Genomic DNA, 16,550 nt, shown 5'->3' with positions numbered 1-16,550 from the left:
TCACCGTTTACAGCCGCCCCGGTCAACAAGCTCCTGGGTCCAGAGTCCACAGAAGGCGTCTGATGGGTGCTGGACACGTGGCGAGACAGCCGAGCCGTTCTCCAGGGGCGCGGGACACTCGGCGTGAAATTCCACCGACTGAGGGGTGGGGCGGCCTCGGGGCTGTTCCAGTGAGGGACTCTCAGGCCGCTGATGAATCCCTGGTGAATCCCTGGGGAAGCCTGGGGTTGTTGGGCGGGAGCTCAGGGAGTTCTGTCCCTTAGCTCCAGGGGCCTACGTATCCAGGGCACGTGGTCCAGTGCAGCCACCTCTGGCTCCCTCACAAGTGCTGCAGGGGCAGGGTGCTCGGGTTGGATCCAAAGTCCAGTGAAGCTACGACTTAGTGGGCTTTGAACCGCAATGAACTTCTTTCTGGTCCCTCCCCCAGCTCCAGTACATTCCCGTGGGGACAGGTCTGGGCAGCGTCTGGCCTGGGCCGAGCTGCGGGGACGGGTCTGGATGGCATCTGGCCTGGACCGAGCTGTGGGGACGGGTCTGGGTGGTGTCTGATCACTGTGTAAACCCTGAGTGGGGCCCTTGTGGGGGCAGGCATGGGGCAGCTGGCTCAGCTGCTGCACCAGCTCTGTCGCGTGATCTGTCGCCTGCCACTGGCATTGTTCAAAGGGGAAACCTGCCCTGTGGCTCAGAGCCTTCCTGTGGGGCAGGGGTGGCCTGTCCCTTTAAGAGTGGCACCGGGCCAGCTCCTGGGACCACGGCGCGGCAGGGCTCCATCTGCCGCACTGTACTTGTTGATTGTGGAGACGCAGTTAAGCGAAGGGCCCTTTGTCTTAGTGCTTGGCACGGGCCCGGCTTGGCACGGCCGTCCAGCGTGGGCCACTGGCTGTAATTAAGTGGGATAAATATGTTCTCTTGGCTGGCATTTGCCTGCAGCTCAGCTCTGCTGCTTGCTAAGGTGTCCGTGTTGGGAGGGAGCCAGCGGGTGCTGCCCAGCCATGGGAGATGCTGGGAAACCAGAATTGGGCAAAGGAGGCTTGTGTTGGGATGGCCATGGGGCCCGGGGCTACGGGAGCAGGCAGGGCTGGGGCTGGCGTACGAGATGTGGGCGAGGTGGGGCGAGGCCGTGGGGCAGGGCTGGGGCATGGGAGGTGGGCGAGGTGGGAGAGGCCGTGGGGCAGGGCTGGGGCATGGGAGGTGGGCGAGGTGGGAGAGGCCGTGGGGCAGGGCTAGGGCATGGGAGGTGGGCGAGGTGGGCGAGGCCGTGGGGCAGGGCTGGGGCATGGGAGGTGGGCGAGGTGGGAGAGGCCGTGGGGCAGGGCTGGGGCATGGGAGGTGGGCGAGGTGGGAGAGGCCGTGGGGCAGGGCTGGGGCATGGGAGGCGGGCGAGGTGAGTGGAGGCCATGGGGCAGGGCTGGGGCATGCGAGGTGGGAGAGGCCGTGGGGCAGGGCTGGCAGGGCGGGTGTAGGCGATTGGTGTCAGAGGCTGCTCTCCGGACCTGCCCCAGGGGACAGGTCTGTGTTCCAGGCCTGTGGCCTCTGGGGTCCTCGTCCTCCATCATCCGCCACCACCTCCTGGAGCCCAGTTCCAGGGCCCTGAGCTCTCCTGCCCTGGCAGCACTGCAGACAACGGAGCCTCGCTCCCACCCTAGGGCTCCCCCTCCTGCCTAAGAACCAGGCCTTCCCACCCAGCTGGAGCCCAGCCCAGCCCAATGCTGGGGGGCCACCTGCCCCCCCAGCAGTGCTGAGCACCCCTCCCTGCGTCCCTGGGCCGGGAGCTCGGCCAGGAGCAGCCTGGCAGTGCCCTGCTGCTCGGCTGAGCTGGCCCCGCTCCCCAGCATGCGCTGGCGCGGCCACGCAGAGCAGCCCACGCAGCCCGACTGCTCAGCGCTGGCACCCGGGAGGGTGGAGAGCGACTCGTGGGCACGTGGCGTGCGCTGCGGCTCCCTCGCACAGACCATCTGCTGCCTCTTCCTGCCAGCGACGGCTGAGGGGGCGGGAGGAGGCTGCGCAGCACCAGCTCCACTGCAGAGAGGAAGCCAGGCCCTGTTGGCGCCACCCCTGCGCTTGCTGGCATGCTCAGAGTGGCCTGCAGGGGCCACCGCCGGAGCTGGGGCTCTCGCCATAGCCCAGGTACTGGGCACGGGCTGCAGGATGGGACTCTGTCCCTCCAGCACCTCTGGAACACAGCAGCCCACATGGCTGCCTGGAGAGCTGCCCAGTGCGAGTGGCACCACGTGGGGCATTCAGGACCGTAATGCAGTACGTCTGGGACAGCAACAGAAAGAGATCCCGGACCTCAGCCCCACACCGGGGCCGTGGCCCGGCCTTTGGGGAGTGAGGGTCCTGTGAACTGGGGAACCCTTGGGTATAGCAGTGGGGACAGGGACCTCACCCCACATCTTCAGCATTCCCACCATGCCTGGGGGGCACAGGACAGCAGCTCGGGGAGCCCAGACTGGCCGTGCTACAGTGAAGGCCACCCACTGCAGCGCCAGGACGGCGGTGGCCACTAGAGGGCGGCACGTGCGCGCCTGCCGAATGCTCGTGTTCTCCAGCAGAGGGCGGTGGCGCACACGCCCCGGGGGAGCGAGTCTGCTGCTGGGAGCCGGGGCTACCCAGCCAGAGACCCAATCCTGCAGCAAGGGCAGGGAGCTCCCGGGGGAGCTGGGCAGACTAATCCAGGCCAGGAGATTTCTCCAAGCCTGTGTTTCTGGCAGCCCTGCGGCCACCCTGAATTTGGAGGGGCTCGGGAAGGGACAGGCCGGGGGTGACTTGCCTCTGGATCCACTCTCCAGAGAGGTGTGAGGAGACCACAACAGCAGGGACGTGCCTTGCAAGAGGTAAAGGACTTGGCCTGCTGGGGGCAGTCACCTCCCCCCACCTGGGGAAAGGGCAGGAGCCCTCTTACGGTGTCATGGTCACGTGCCACGAGAGTGACTCTGCTGCCGCCTGGCCTGGCTCCTGAGAGCACAGTGCAGCCGCCCCCCATGGCTTCAGGCCATCCTGTTCCTTGGCTGTTATGTTCCTGCACCACGTCGGGACAGACCCCAGAGCTTCCTTGCACCGCCCCCTGCCCAGCCCGATATGTCCAGTATCACTCCCGTCATGCGCTGCCAGCCATGGCTGCTGTCATTTCCGCAAGGCCTTTGACCCAAGGCCCCACTGAAGGGCTGAGTCTAACGCAGCCTGTTCCACGCCTGGTAGTCACACGGCCCTGCGGTCGGGGAAGTTCAGGCGGCAAAGTGCCTCGCACTCAGACTGGCTTTCTGGCGGCCTCACGTGCTCATCAGCCTGCCCGCTGGGCGCAGCGCCGGGCTGCTGGCGCTCTGGAATCTGGGAGTCTCCACTTTGTCCTGCCTCTGCCGCCTGTCACGCTGGCTCTCAACTGGCTTTTCTGAGGAGCAGACCGGAGATGTCTGCAGAACTCACCAGGGTCGCTCTCAGGCACGTTCCTTCACTTCACAATAGCTGGCGATGCCCATCGCTTGTCTTTCTTCGACTAGCCATGAGCACAGTCGCCGTGCAGGAGAGGCAGCAGCTCTCGGGCGCGGAAGAGCGTTCATAAGCGCTTTCAGCCCCTTTATCTCCTGTGGCTTCTCGGCACGGCCTCCCACTGTGCAGGTCCTTCCCCAAAGTCAGAATACTTGGGCTAGTAACAGGATCAAAATCTTATTTCATTCAGCATGCCTTAGATTCTGCTGCTGTCCACCACTAACTGGTCTGGAAAACCAACGTGAGCAGCATTGTGACAGTTGTATTATTTCTATATACGGGGGAAATGGTCCTCCATGACCAGGAAATGATACCCCAGTTCACATCAATTTGCAGCTAGTTTCTTCCACGTTCTTTCTAGCGCTGGTGTTGTTATTGCAGGGTCTCTGGGGCGTGTTGCTTTGTTAGTTCTGCATTAGTCACATGCAAATACTTGATTCTTTATGTCCTTGCTGAGGTCTGGCCACTGACTGGTTGGCCCGTTCATGACATCTAGTTAATCCTGGATGTCCTTCATGGACGAGGTTTAGGGTTTCTCCTCTTGTTTTGTTTGGAATTATGATGCCGTTGCCTTGAATCGTGAGTCTGCTTGACTCATTTAATTGTCCATGCGCCACAAAAGGGTCTCTTGTCGCTTCCTTACCGTCCTTTAGATACTTGGCTCAGTGTCCCTGAAGTAACCTAGAACTTCCTGAAGTCGTGTGTCTCCTTTGAAGCTGGTGTAGTCTTGTGACGACGCGTTGGGGTTCCCCCGCCTCCTGCACCCCCGAAATGGCACGAACAGACTCCACCAGCCAGTAGAATAGAGGGAGTTTATTGCTTCTCCAGGATACAGCACAGCACAGATGGAATCTGGTTCCAGGGCAGGCCTAGGATGCCTCAGCCCCCCTCGAGATGGGGGATACTGGGCCCCTAAATTCCAGCCCCCTTCCCTAGGCTGTCTCCTCCATGCTCCCAGACAGAAACTAACTAACCCTCTTCCAGCCCTCCCCCCAGCCAAGGGCGGCATTCCCCCTTCCTTTGTTTCTCTCCCTGGGGGGTGGCTGGTCAGACAGGTTTGGAGCCCCCTTTGCATAATGACTCACCCCCTGCCCTGCTGGGTTGTGGTTCAGACAGCAGAGGTCGCCCCCTGCCCAGCATAGCAACGAACAAGGCACCCCCACTACGTCACAAGTCTCTTTGCTGGCCCTGGCCTGTGTGTGACGCAACACCCATGGGTGCTTTGATGTCACCTTCAAGTGCATGGGCGTGATGCTGGGTCCTGTGACAAAGTGTCGGCTGCCGCCAGATTTTTCCCAGCAATATTTAGCAGTTGGGTTACAATAGACATTGGCTTCTTAGCAGCGCTGGACCCAGGTCTTGTCAGCTGATGAGGGTTATAAGCAGCTCGTGGTCTGTTACCAGCATCCATGACTTCAGACCACCCAGATAGCTGTGTCAGGCCCCTGCGCTCACCAGTCCTTTCAGCCTGGGCCTATTGTCTCTCAGCTGCTGTGGTGTGGGAGAGAGACGTGTAGTTGGCTTCCTCTAAGAACCATCTTGCTGCAACTGTATGTCACCTAGGCCATAGCGGCTTGGATCCCACACCGAGTGCTGTGGCTTGTTCACATCGAAGGACTTGAGCGCTGGAGGTGGTGAGATAATTTCTGTTACCTTTTGGAAGGCACTTTCTTGATGTGGCCCCCATAACCAAGCTGTGTTGGACTTGAACAGCTTTCTGCGGTGGCGTATCACTGTAGAAAGATCTTGCAGGTGTCTGTGATCGTGGAAGTCCCCCTGGGTTGTCTCCCTGGTGTGCTGATCAAGCCACTGACAGCCGCGTTCCTGCACTCTAGGGCTCCTCCCTAACCTGTCCTGCTGGGCCAGATCCTCTGGTCTCTACCAGACAAGGCACAGAGTTGGGGTTACTGCCGCTCTGCAGAGCAACAGACACTGAGCCAGGTCAGCTCTGGGAGGGCTCAGTTCTAGAGCTCAGCCCCCAGGAACCAGCCCCTAAATGGGACGAAAGCCCCGCAGACATCCGTCTGACTCTGTGGCTGCGTCTAGATTGGCAAGTTTTTCCGCAAAAGCAGGAAAAATTTGCCAGCTGTCTACACTGGCCGCTTGAATTTCCACAAGAACACTGACGATCTCATGTAAGATTGTCAGTGTTCTTGCAGCAATACTATGCTGCTCCCATTTGGGCAAAAGCCCTCTGGGTATGTCTACACTACCCTCCTAGTTCGAACTAGGAGAGTAATGTAGGCTTACTGCACTTGCAAATGAAGCCCGGGATTTGAATTTCCCGGGCTTCATTTGCATAAGCGGGGCGCCGCCATTTTTAAAACCCCTCTCGTTCGAACCCCGTGCAGCGTGGCTACACGGGGCACGAACTAGGAAGTTCGAACTAGACTTCCTAGTTTGAACTACCGTTACTTCTCATTCCACGAGGAGTAACGGTAGTTTGAACTAGGAAGCCTAGTTCGAACTACCTAGTTTGTGCGCCGTGTAGCCGCGCTGCACGGGGTTCGAACGAGCGGGGTTTTAAAAATGGCGGCGCCCCGCTTATGCAAATGAAGCCCGGGAAATTCAAATCCCGGGCTTCATTTGCAAGTGCAGTATGCCTACATTACCCCGCTAGTTCAAACTTGCGCAAGAGGACCAGTGTAGACAATGCAGTATTGTTTTGCGCAAAAAAGCCCCGATTGCGAAAATGGTGATCGGGGCTTTCTTGCGCAAAACTGCGTCTAGATTGGCACGGACGCTTTTCTGCAAAAAGTCCTTTTGCGGAAAAGTGTCCGTGCCAATCTAGACGCTCTTTTCCGCAAATGCTTTTAATGGAAAAACTTTTCTGTTAAAAGCATTTGCGGAAAATCATGCCAGTCTAGACGTAGCCTGTGTGTAAAAGTTTTACACAAGGAAAGCTCATAAGGTTAGTTCGCTTTAGCAATGCAAGAGAGATATGCACAGTGTTTGATTCCCCCCAGGTAACAATTATTTACGCTGGTCCAGATAATAAACAAAAGTGCTTTTATTAAGTACAAAAAGCAGGATTTAAGTGCTTGCAAGTGAAAACAGTCACATCAAAGTAAGTTACTTAATTAAAATGAACAGAAAACACATAGCAATTCTAATCCACTAAGAAACCTGTTATATGCAAATTCTTACCCTAAACAGCTGTTCGTATTTCAGGTGTAAGCTTCAAATCAGAGTAGATATTTTTACTCTGACTTGGGTCTACAGCCTTCTTCAAAGTTCTTTTGTAGCCTCTTAGGGTGGGCCAGGCAGTTTCCAAAGCCAGCTGAGGACAAAAGCCGATGGCTTCCCATTGCTTAAATAGATCTTCCCCCAGGGCAGGAATCCTTTGTGTGATAGACCCAGACCAGCTGGCTGCAGCACACTGATGGACAGAAGACATGCTGGGGCTTGGGCGAACAGCTTTCTCTTCCCTGAGTAAAAAAGGCCAAGCCTAACTGCAGCATAATCACGCAGGCTCCTGGGGTCAATTAGAACTTGCTAGAAGCTGCAGGCTGATTAGACACCTGCACCCAATTAAGGCCTTTTGCTGCTTTAAAAGGGCTCCCGAGGGCTAGGAATGGGGAAGGAAGAGAGCGAAGGACAGGAAGGAGGAAGTGCTATCTGCAGGAGCGGTGTGGGTGCGAGCTGTGGACTGGTGAGTAGGTACCAGGGGAAAGGTGCTGGGAGGGATCATTTGGGGCAGTGGCCCGGGGAAAAGCTGCGAGATTGCGAGTGGCAGTAACCCCGCCTGTTGCCACTGCTTTAGGGTCCCTGGGACAGAACCTGGACTAGTGGGCGGGCCCGGTTCCCCCGACCTCCCCACGACATCTCAACCGCTGCCTTGAGGTAGACTGAAGGAATTGGGTTTGTTTAGTTTAGAAAAGAGAAGATTGAGGGGGGACATGATAGCCGTTTTCAGATATCTAAAAGGGTGTCATACGGAGGAGGGAGAAAACTTGTTCATCTTGGCCTCTGGGGATAGAACAAGAAGCAAGGGGCTTAAACTGCAGCAAGGGAGGTTTAGGTTGGACATTAGGAAAAAGTTCCTACCTGTCAGGGTGGTCAAACACTGGAATAAATTGCCCAGGGAGGCTGTGGAATCCCCATCTCTGGAGATAATTAAGAGTAGGTTAGATAAATGTCTATCAGGGATGGTCTAGACAGTATTTGGTCCTGTCATGAGGGCAGGGGTCCAGGGACAGATAACCGTTTTGCAGGGCCCTGGGCAGCATAATTTCGCGGGGCTCCCCTTTGCCACGGCGCATGCGCGGGGCTTTTTGAAGCGCGGGGCCCGGGGCGGCCGCCCCGTTCGCCCTGCCCTATATCCGCCCCTGCAGGGGACTGGACTCGATGACTCTCGAGGTCCCTTCCAGTCCCAGTATTCTATGATTCTATGACTCCAGAGGGGAGTTTACCCCAAACATGTGAACTGGCCTGTGATGAGGACGGCTCAGCAGACTGAGGCTCCTGCCACTAGTGAAGAGAAAGGGGCCGCGAGGAGGCTACGGCGAGCCTCTGAGACTAACACCATCGGCCAGCAGCGCGAGCCCCTCCAGGAACGGCCGGAGCTTTGCCACATTTGTTTTGCATCTCCCACCCCCATGGAAAAGCAGCAGGTTCAAAATGGATTCCAGTACAGGGCGGTTTGGTCCCAGGTCTTCCTAGGACCAACCACTGTTGGGGCTCACAGGACAAACAAGGCTGTTTACAGGTGGCTGAGTTGATCATGGAGCTGTTAGGTTCCCAGGGCACCAGCAATGGCTCACTAGCCCATTTGGAACTATAAACAGAGCCGCACGTTCTATTTCTAGCCTCACATACAAGAACGATACATGCACCAAAACAGGATTTACAGCCCCAGCCGGTTGTAACAGCAATATTGATAGGTCACATCAGGCATTTTGTCTAAAGCCCCTTTGAGTTATGTACATTTCTGTTCACTGGCCAATTCTCATAAGGTTTCGGGGACGGGGGAGGGGGGAAGGCTGTGATAATATTGACCAAAGATAATTTACCATCCCCAGCATACATCTAAGTTCTGATACATTAGTTGAGGCATTCACTCAATTCTTGAATTGCTTTTACTTTCTCGGGGCTGGGACTGATTCCATCTTTGTCTGTTGTCTGCCCCCCAGGCTCTGTTTGGAGAGGGGAAAAACACTTTTCCTTGGGCAGCTACAGTCTGGCATCTGGTTTGGTGTTGGACTTTGAGCATTTCCTTGTGTTCCAAGTATCGCCCATGAGCACCTCACCCCCATTTGCATTCGCTCACAGCTCTGCTGTCTTTGTTTGGAAAACTGCAGGTGCCCTGCTGATCCCAAGCGGCTTCCCGAGGGTGTGAGAAACGGAGTCAGCCTAGCACTGTCTTTGCCTACGGGCACTTGTGCGAATGGGCTCCAGCCAGCCAGTTTGCAGAGCACTCTGGCTGCTTTGCCGCCGAGGAGGGTCATGCGCTGGCGGAAGGACCTGTCTGTCTCTCCCCGTACTTCTGTGCATCTTTGAACACCCATGTGGATGGTACACCTGGGGCACACCAGGCCGTTGGCTCGCAGCGCTCCTCAGTTATGCCAATAGGCACCTCAGTTTCCGTTGCGTGAGGGAATGGAATAGGAATCCCGTGAGGCATAGGTGCACCGTGCGGGTCATTACCGCCTGCTGCGAGTATTTGTCCCAGGCCTCCTTTTGACTATCAGATATCACCAGCTATCCCATCGGGGGCTTCACCCCCTCACGAGGCCCGTCATGGCCACCTGGCTGCGGCTGGCCCTCAAGGCACTGCAAATCTTTGGCCATGGGGAGCTGTTTCTGTGGGGAACAACCCATGTTGTCTGGAATCCTCCGGGGCTAGTCAGAGCTGTGTCACATGATTCCAGCTCAGAGCGGAGGGGCTGGTGACTATACGTCCCGCCTCTGAGATACGCCTGGTGTCCGCTCCTGCGTCCGTTCCATAGTCTTGCTACGAACGTTTAGTGTCACTCTCCAGGCAGGCCCTGCGTCCTCGCATATAGCTCCCAGAAACAATGGCTCTTGCAGTACAAGCTAACGCCCTCACTACTTTTGTGTGGCAAACATCTGAAAATGTTCATATTTTGTGCGTTTCTTACACGATGCATCTCTGATTGGATGGGCACCATCCTTTGGACTATGGCTTTTCCCACACCTCATGCATCTCAGCTGGCCCGGGTCCCTCTCCGCCAGGAATTCTCTCGCCTTGCCTCAAGGGTTTAATGGTAATGAACTTGAACACTTACAGGTCTGTTTCTAGCATCTACGATAGCGACAGGTCTCTCAAGTTGCTCCTGCCTGTTGTTCGACTAATTCTGATGTCTTTGCTCTCTATATAGCCATGGCAAGGGTTAAATCTTCCCTCACTTGTAGCTGCTGTGAAAGATTTTTACCTGTTAACCCAACCAGCCCGTCTCTGATCTTTTCCTGTTTTGCAGTCCCAAAAGCCCAGTTTTCAGCCAATATATGCAGAGCTCTTATAAAACCTTCAATGTTTTCCCCTGATTCTTGAATTCTTCGGTGGAAATTCACTTTCATAAACTGCATCTCGCTGAGGTATAAAGTATACATCAAGCATAGCCCGAGCCCATTCATAATCCTTGGGATTGAAAGATACCTCCTGCTTGCTTCCCATAGCATACAGTAAAGGAGATCCCTGTATATCTCCAGTTTCTTTGTGGAGTTGGAAATGCAAAATCTTGTTTCCAGTCCATCCATTGTGAAGGTTTGTCAAAGCTGATATTCTCTGGGGCATTGGGGAGTGGCGTGTTTAATGAGATCTGGAAACCTCTGATGCTTTGCTCCTTCTGTCTGCAGTATTGGTTGTTGTTTGCCTTCTGTTTCTGTTCTGAGTTTACTCCTGACACCATGTCATGGGCCGGCACCAGATCTGGACTCGTCAGAGAGCTTGTTTATAAACACCAGCTGTGTCCTCGTTAGATCCATTAATGCTCTTTCTGGAATGGCTGGGGTTTACTTAAATACAGGTGTTTTGCTCCCACCACCTCTCATACAGGTTAGCATTCCAGCTCCTCCACCTTGTTTCACCCTGCCCAAGCGTGGGAATAGGGTGTAACGGACCGGTCCGGGTCTGGGCACAGCTGAGGTTGTCCACTCAGGCAAATTGCTCAAATTTGGGGCTCTCTCTAGCCCCCAGACTGGAGACCTTCCCAAACAGGCCACAAACCAGTCCCACAGGGCGCTTCAGCTGCCTGCCTGAAGCCTCACGAGCAAAACTCCTCCAACACCACAGCAATATCCGTGCCCCAGATGACCCCGGGCCTGCCCACAGGTGAGGGGTCTAGAACCCAATCCCACCTACCCCGAACAAGTTCTGTCCGGTTCCAAGAAACCAGCCACAGATCCCTGGTCAATTTACACTCTGGATCTTACCCACAAATCACGCCGAGCCAATCCTTTAGAATCTACAATCTAAGGCTGCGTCTAGACTGGCAAGTTTTTCCGCAAAAGCAGACGACCTAGAGAGGCTGATGACCCACAATGCACCACGCCCACTGCCCGGGGAGGCTGATGACCCACGATGCACCACACCCACTGCCCGGGGAGGCTGATGACCCACAATGCACCACACCCACTGCCCTGAGAGGTTGACGACCCATGATGCACCACGCCCATCGCCCTGAGAAGCTGACGACCTATGGTGCACCACGTCCAGTCCAACTGCCAGGAAAGGCTCTCCGCTCACAGGGTGCTAGCCCCAATCTTCTCACACCAGTGGGTTCCAATGAGATCAGAAGGCTCCCACCTTGGGCCCTGGCAGACTCAGGCAGGAGAAGCGTCTCAGCTTTTCAGAGTTCCTCTGGACCCAGCCTCTAGCCCTTCCCGGGAGCATATCCCCAAGAGCTGGGGAGAACAGGGGCCGGGGGAGCCAAAGCCGGCAAGCCAGGCGGGCCCGCTGGAGAGCCCTGGCCGGTGGCTCGCCCCCCAGCCACACAGTGGGAGGTGAGCAGCCATGCGCTGGCTCTTTCCGAGGGCGCCAGCTATTTCTGGAGAGCTAGGTTTTCATAATTAAATTCCTAATTATCTGTTTGCTTGTTAATTAGGATTGTCAGGATAACTGGCAAGGAGACGCCGCTAAAGAGGCAATTACCGGGGAAGAGGCCTGGGCGCCGAGCAGCAATGGCTGCGCGCTCCCGCCCCACTTGCCACGTCCCCCTTGGCTGGGCGACGCTTCCCCGTGTCCCCTTCTCGGGCCTGAGCTGTGGCTCCCGGCACGGGGGGCTCTGCCGAGAGCGGCGCAGGCAGCTGTGTGCTCTGGGGGCAGCGCTCCCCTGGGAGCTAACTGCATTTCCCCAGCCCCCCACAGGGCCCAGCTGGGCCGGAGGAGCTCCAGGTGGCACCACCAGTGTCCTCCAGGCCTGGCACCCTCCCCAGCCGCGCTGCCCTCTGCCAGGCCTTGCAATCTCACTGCACACTTGGCAGCTTGGAGGGTTTTCTTGCCCTCCCCATGCCTGGCGTCACGTCCCCTGCACCACCCTGCTCCCCTGTTCTTCAGAGCCCCGGCTGCATGGCCCAGCCTGAAATCATCAGCCCCAGAGCTCGCAGGAAAAGATCTCCGCGGTGATCGGTTTGGAGCTGGAATTTGGGTGGGCCCAGCTCATGATTTCTGCATCCTGGGCTTTGTGGGGTGCACAGGGAGGGTGTTATGGAGGGTGCAGTGTGGGTCTCATCTCTCCCAACACGCTTCGACCAGGCTCGGCTCCCGGAAACGCAGCATGGTTCTCATCTCTCCCACCACGCTTCGACCAGACCCAGACCCCGGAAACTCAGCATGGTTCTCATCTCTCCCACCACGCTTCGACCAGACCCAGACCCCGGAAACTCAGCGTGGGTCTCATCTCTCCCACCACGCTTCGACCAGACCCAGACCCCGGAAACTCAGCGTGGGTCTCATCTCTCCCACAACGCTTCGACTGGACCTGGACCCTGGAAACTCAGCGTGGTTCTAGTCTCTCCCACGATGCTTCGACCAGACTCGGACCCCAGAAACTCAGCGTGGTTCTTGTCTCTCCCAACACGCTTCGACCAGGCTCGGACCCCGGAAACTCAGCGTGGTTCTAGTCTCTCCCACGATGCTTCGACTGGACCTGGACCCCGGAAACTCAGCGTGGTTCTAGTCTCTCCCAACACGCTTCGACCAGGCTCGGACCCCGGAAACTCAGCGTGGTTCTAGTCTCTCCCACGATGCTTCGACTGGACCTGGACCCCGGAAACTCAGCGTGGTTCTAGTCTCTCCCACAATGCTTCGACCAGACTCAGACCCCAGAAACTCAGCGTGGTTCTTGTCTCTCCCACGACGCTTCGACCGGACTCGGACCCCGGAAACTCAGCGTGGTTCTCATCTCTCCCACCACGCTTCGACCAGGCTCGGCTCCCAGAAACTCAGCGTGGTTCTCGTCTCTCCCACGACGCTTCGCCTGGACCCGGACCCTGAAGCAAGCTGGGGACAAAAGGTGCCTGTGGTGGCAAAGTGAAATGTTGGCAAGACCAAGGCTTCCCCAAGACACCTCTGGAGTTTGACCAAAAGATGTTTTCCCCTGGAAAATTTCTGAGCCACTTTCCTACCATGGACTAGCCACTCCCCACTCTGCTCCATATGCTCCCTGGGTCTTTCCTGCAGGGCCTTGTCCCACCCGCTCGGCAAGGCGGCTGTGCGGCCAGTGTACACAGGAAACGGGCCCTTCGCTCCAGATTCCCCGTTGTTTAGGCACCTGGCTCCACCGATGTCAGTGTAGCTCCAGGCAGGAGTGGGATGGGCACTGTGGGTTCTCTCCCAGTCCCTGCCTCCCCATGTCCACCACTCCGGGCCTCCATTTCCCCAGTTGTGGAGCAGGGGCAGAGCACTTGGGTGCCTCTGCAGGGTCTGAGGTCCAGGCCCTGGATGCGCTCGGTGGCAGTGGGTCAGTCGGCCACTCTGAACAGCCTGGGCTGGCTCGTCTCCCCCTCGCTGGGCCAAATCCAGGTGGTGCTGAGTTTGACCAGTTGCGTCCATGCTGCAGCGGCCTCGCTGAGTCCCTCAGAGCCATTGGTGGGGGGCTCGTGCCAGGCCCAGCGAGGGGAGAGGTTCCCCTGCGTGCAGCTGGAGCACACCCAACACAGTTACCTGTGCTGCCCACCCCAGCTGGACCAGTCCAGGAAACTAGCCTGGGCTGAAGGAAGGAGAATCGGGGGAGCCGGGGCAGCGCAGTGGCCTGTGAGTGGGGCGCAGTGGGACCTAAGGGCTGGGTGAGGGAAGGTGACTTGACCTGCAGTTCAGGGGCCAACTGGCTCCTCTGAGGTGGCATGGGCTGGGCTAGTGTGAGAAGACCAGGGCGACGGCAGAGAGGAGAATGCTGGGACCCGGCAAAGGCTGCACCTGGCAGGCAGCTTTTGGGTGGGCCCCAGGCTGACTCCTCTGAACATATGACATGGGGCAGGGAGCAGTTTTCGGGAGGCGGTGGAGGATCACGTCTCCCGGGGGAGCTGGCGAGGGAATTTAAGGAGGCAGAAGGCTACAGACCAGCCTGGAATCTGGTGTTGAGATTCTGCCTTGCAAAATGGGCTCTTTCAGAACTCCTGGCTGAACTGGGGAACTCACTGCCACAGGAAAGTCTTGAGGCCAAGAATTTAGGAAGATTCCAAAAGATTTTGACCAAGCTGGTTTCCAAGTGCATGAGCCCTGGTGGTCTCCCATTGGCTTCTGTGGTGTTCTCGCTCCTTCCTGTGAGCACCTGCCCCGGTGACACCCATGGGCGAGACTTTGGCCTGACCCAGTCTGGCAATTCCCAGAACCTCCCATGGAATGGGCCCCCCAGCTGCGTGGCACCTCCTCGTGCTCTCAGTCCAACTGACCGAGATGGACGAGCACCGTCATCTGTCCAGCTGCCACATCGGCGGTTAGTCTAGCAGCGCCCCATCCCAGCACTGACTCGCGTACCGGCCGCTCTGCCAGATCCCCACCCCACAGCGGCGGCGCACCCTGCCTGGCTTGGCCTCTCCCACAGCTGGCTGGTCCCTGCCTCGGAGGGGTTGCTAGTGGATCGTTGCAAAGTGCTGAAAAATTTAGCTGGTTTGGGGAAATGCAGGGTGAGCCTTGGAGGAGCATGTGCAAGTGGCACCGGCGCTCACCCGGGCTGCCGAGCTCAGGCTGTATTAAATAAAAAAGAGTTTCATTATGTAAGCGGCAAGAACGCTGCCAGAGACCCCAGTGTAGTAATTACGATGCCTTTTATTAGATGCGTGGAGAAAGATGAAGATTGTACAGCCCTGGAGACCTCCTGCAAGTTCTTTGAGGTCTGAAAATCTCCTGTGTTTTTGTCCTCGCTTTTAGACTAATAGGAGATGTCACGATTGTGTTCCCCGCGCTGCACTTCGTTTTACGAGGCTGGGCAGATCTGGAATCCGATGGGACAGTGGCCTGTGAGACTGGCTGGGAGGGAAGGAATCCGGAGACACAGCATGGCTTGGAGCTGGCTCAGAACCAGGGGAAAGGGGGTGCGTGTGTGTGTGCAGGCATACACACACATGCCTGATGAGGTGTGTGTCTCCTCATTATTACAATATGCTCTACGGCCCTCGGACAGGGTGCAGACATGGAACAGGGTGCAGACATGGAACAGAAAGGCAGCCCCGGTCCTGCAGAACTAGTCTATATCGACAGCAGGTGGAGACTGACGCAGGGGGGAGCACAAGAAACCAATGAGACCCAATTGCGTCTCTGGTGTGTGTACAGACAGGTGTGTGCACGTCTCTTTGGGGTGCTATAAAAGTGGCAGTGCAGCAGTGCTTAGAGGCCACCCAAGACAGCCCTCGTCGGGGTGGGTGCCGTACGGCCACAATCCCCGTGAGATGCACTCCACACCTCCCCTCTGGGGAGAGCCCTGGCGTGGCGAGATGGAGTCTAATATCCAGTGTGTTGGACCAGCAGTTGTCTCTCGACCTGCCAGGGCTGCCTCCGCACCCCTTCAGGCGGTGTTGGGAGCAGTGGGCCCTGTGTATCCTGGGCCAGTGACAGTAACACTGCAAAGTCTCTTGCAAATCGCTGGGTCCTCTGAGCATGGTCTCCCTGATGCACGACTCTGTCTTGCCCGTGGCGTCATGTGGCATGGGGGAGAGCCCTAGAGCTGGTCTCGCTCTCTCCTTGTCTCACTGCAAAGCCACTCCCCAGCCCGGCTTCCTGCTCCCTGGTTCAAGGCACAGCTCCCTCGAGGGAGTGGCACCAGCTGCCGGTGCGTCTTGCTAGAGGAGCGGGGCCAGATCCAGAGCAGTGAACGTAACTTACAATTCTTATGGGCGCTGTCCTATCGCAAGCCGGGCCCCTGCCAGCTCTTTCCACAGCTCCGTGCCGGCTTCTGCGGCAGCTCAGCCAGTGCTCGCCGGAGCAGCGCACCAGGCCTCCCCCGCTGACGTGCGCCTCTGGCTGGCGTAAATGCGCAAGCTGTGGCCGGGCAGAGGAAAACAAACCACGGCGTAGCCGGCGGCCTCCCAGGCAGGCTGTGTACGCCGATGGAATCAGCACTGGGCCAGGGCACTCCTACAAGACAGGAAACCCCTAAGGGACTCGGAGGTTGTGACGTAGTGTCGCTACCTTGCTGGTTGCTTGGCTGGGGCTGTGGGTGACCCCCACTGGCTGCTGTCTGTAGCACAGCCCAGCAGGACAGGGGATGAGTCATTATGCAAGGGGCTCTGAACCTGTCCGACCAGTTGCCTCCCAGGGAGAGGAACAAAGGAAGGAGGGGAGGCCAGCCCCTGGCTGGGGGGCAGGGCTGGAAGGAACGTGGTGAGTTTCCATCTGGAATCATGGAGGAAGCAGCCTAAGCAACGGGCTGGGATTTAGGGGCCTAGTCTCCCCCATCTCAAGGGGGGCTGAGGCATCCTAGGCCTGCCCTGGAACCGGATTACATCTTTGCTGTGCTGTATCCTGGAGAAGCAATAAACTCCCTCTAGTCTACTGGCTGGTGGAGTCTGTTTGTGCCACTATGGGGGTGCAGGAAGCGGAAGAACCCCGACGCGCAACCACACTGGTGACAGGCGTAGGATGCGCTGCACCCCATGGATGG

The sequence above is a fragment of the Pelodiscus sinensis genome, chromosome 14 (genome assembly GCF_049634645.1).
Source record: "Pelodiscus sinensis isolate JC-2024 chromosome 14, ASM4963464v1, whole genome shotgun sequence".
In the NCBI taxonomy this organism is placed as follows: Eukaryota; Metazoa; Chordata; order Testudines; family Trionychidae; genus Pelodiscus; species Pelodiscus sinensis.
Note: the sequence above shows the minus strand (reverse complement) of the source record.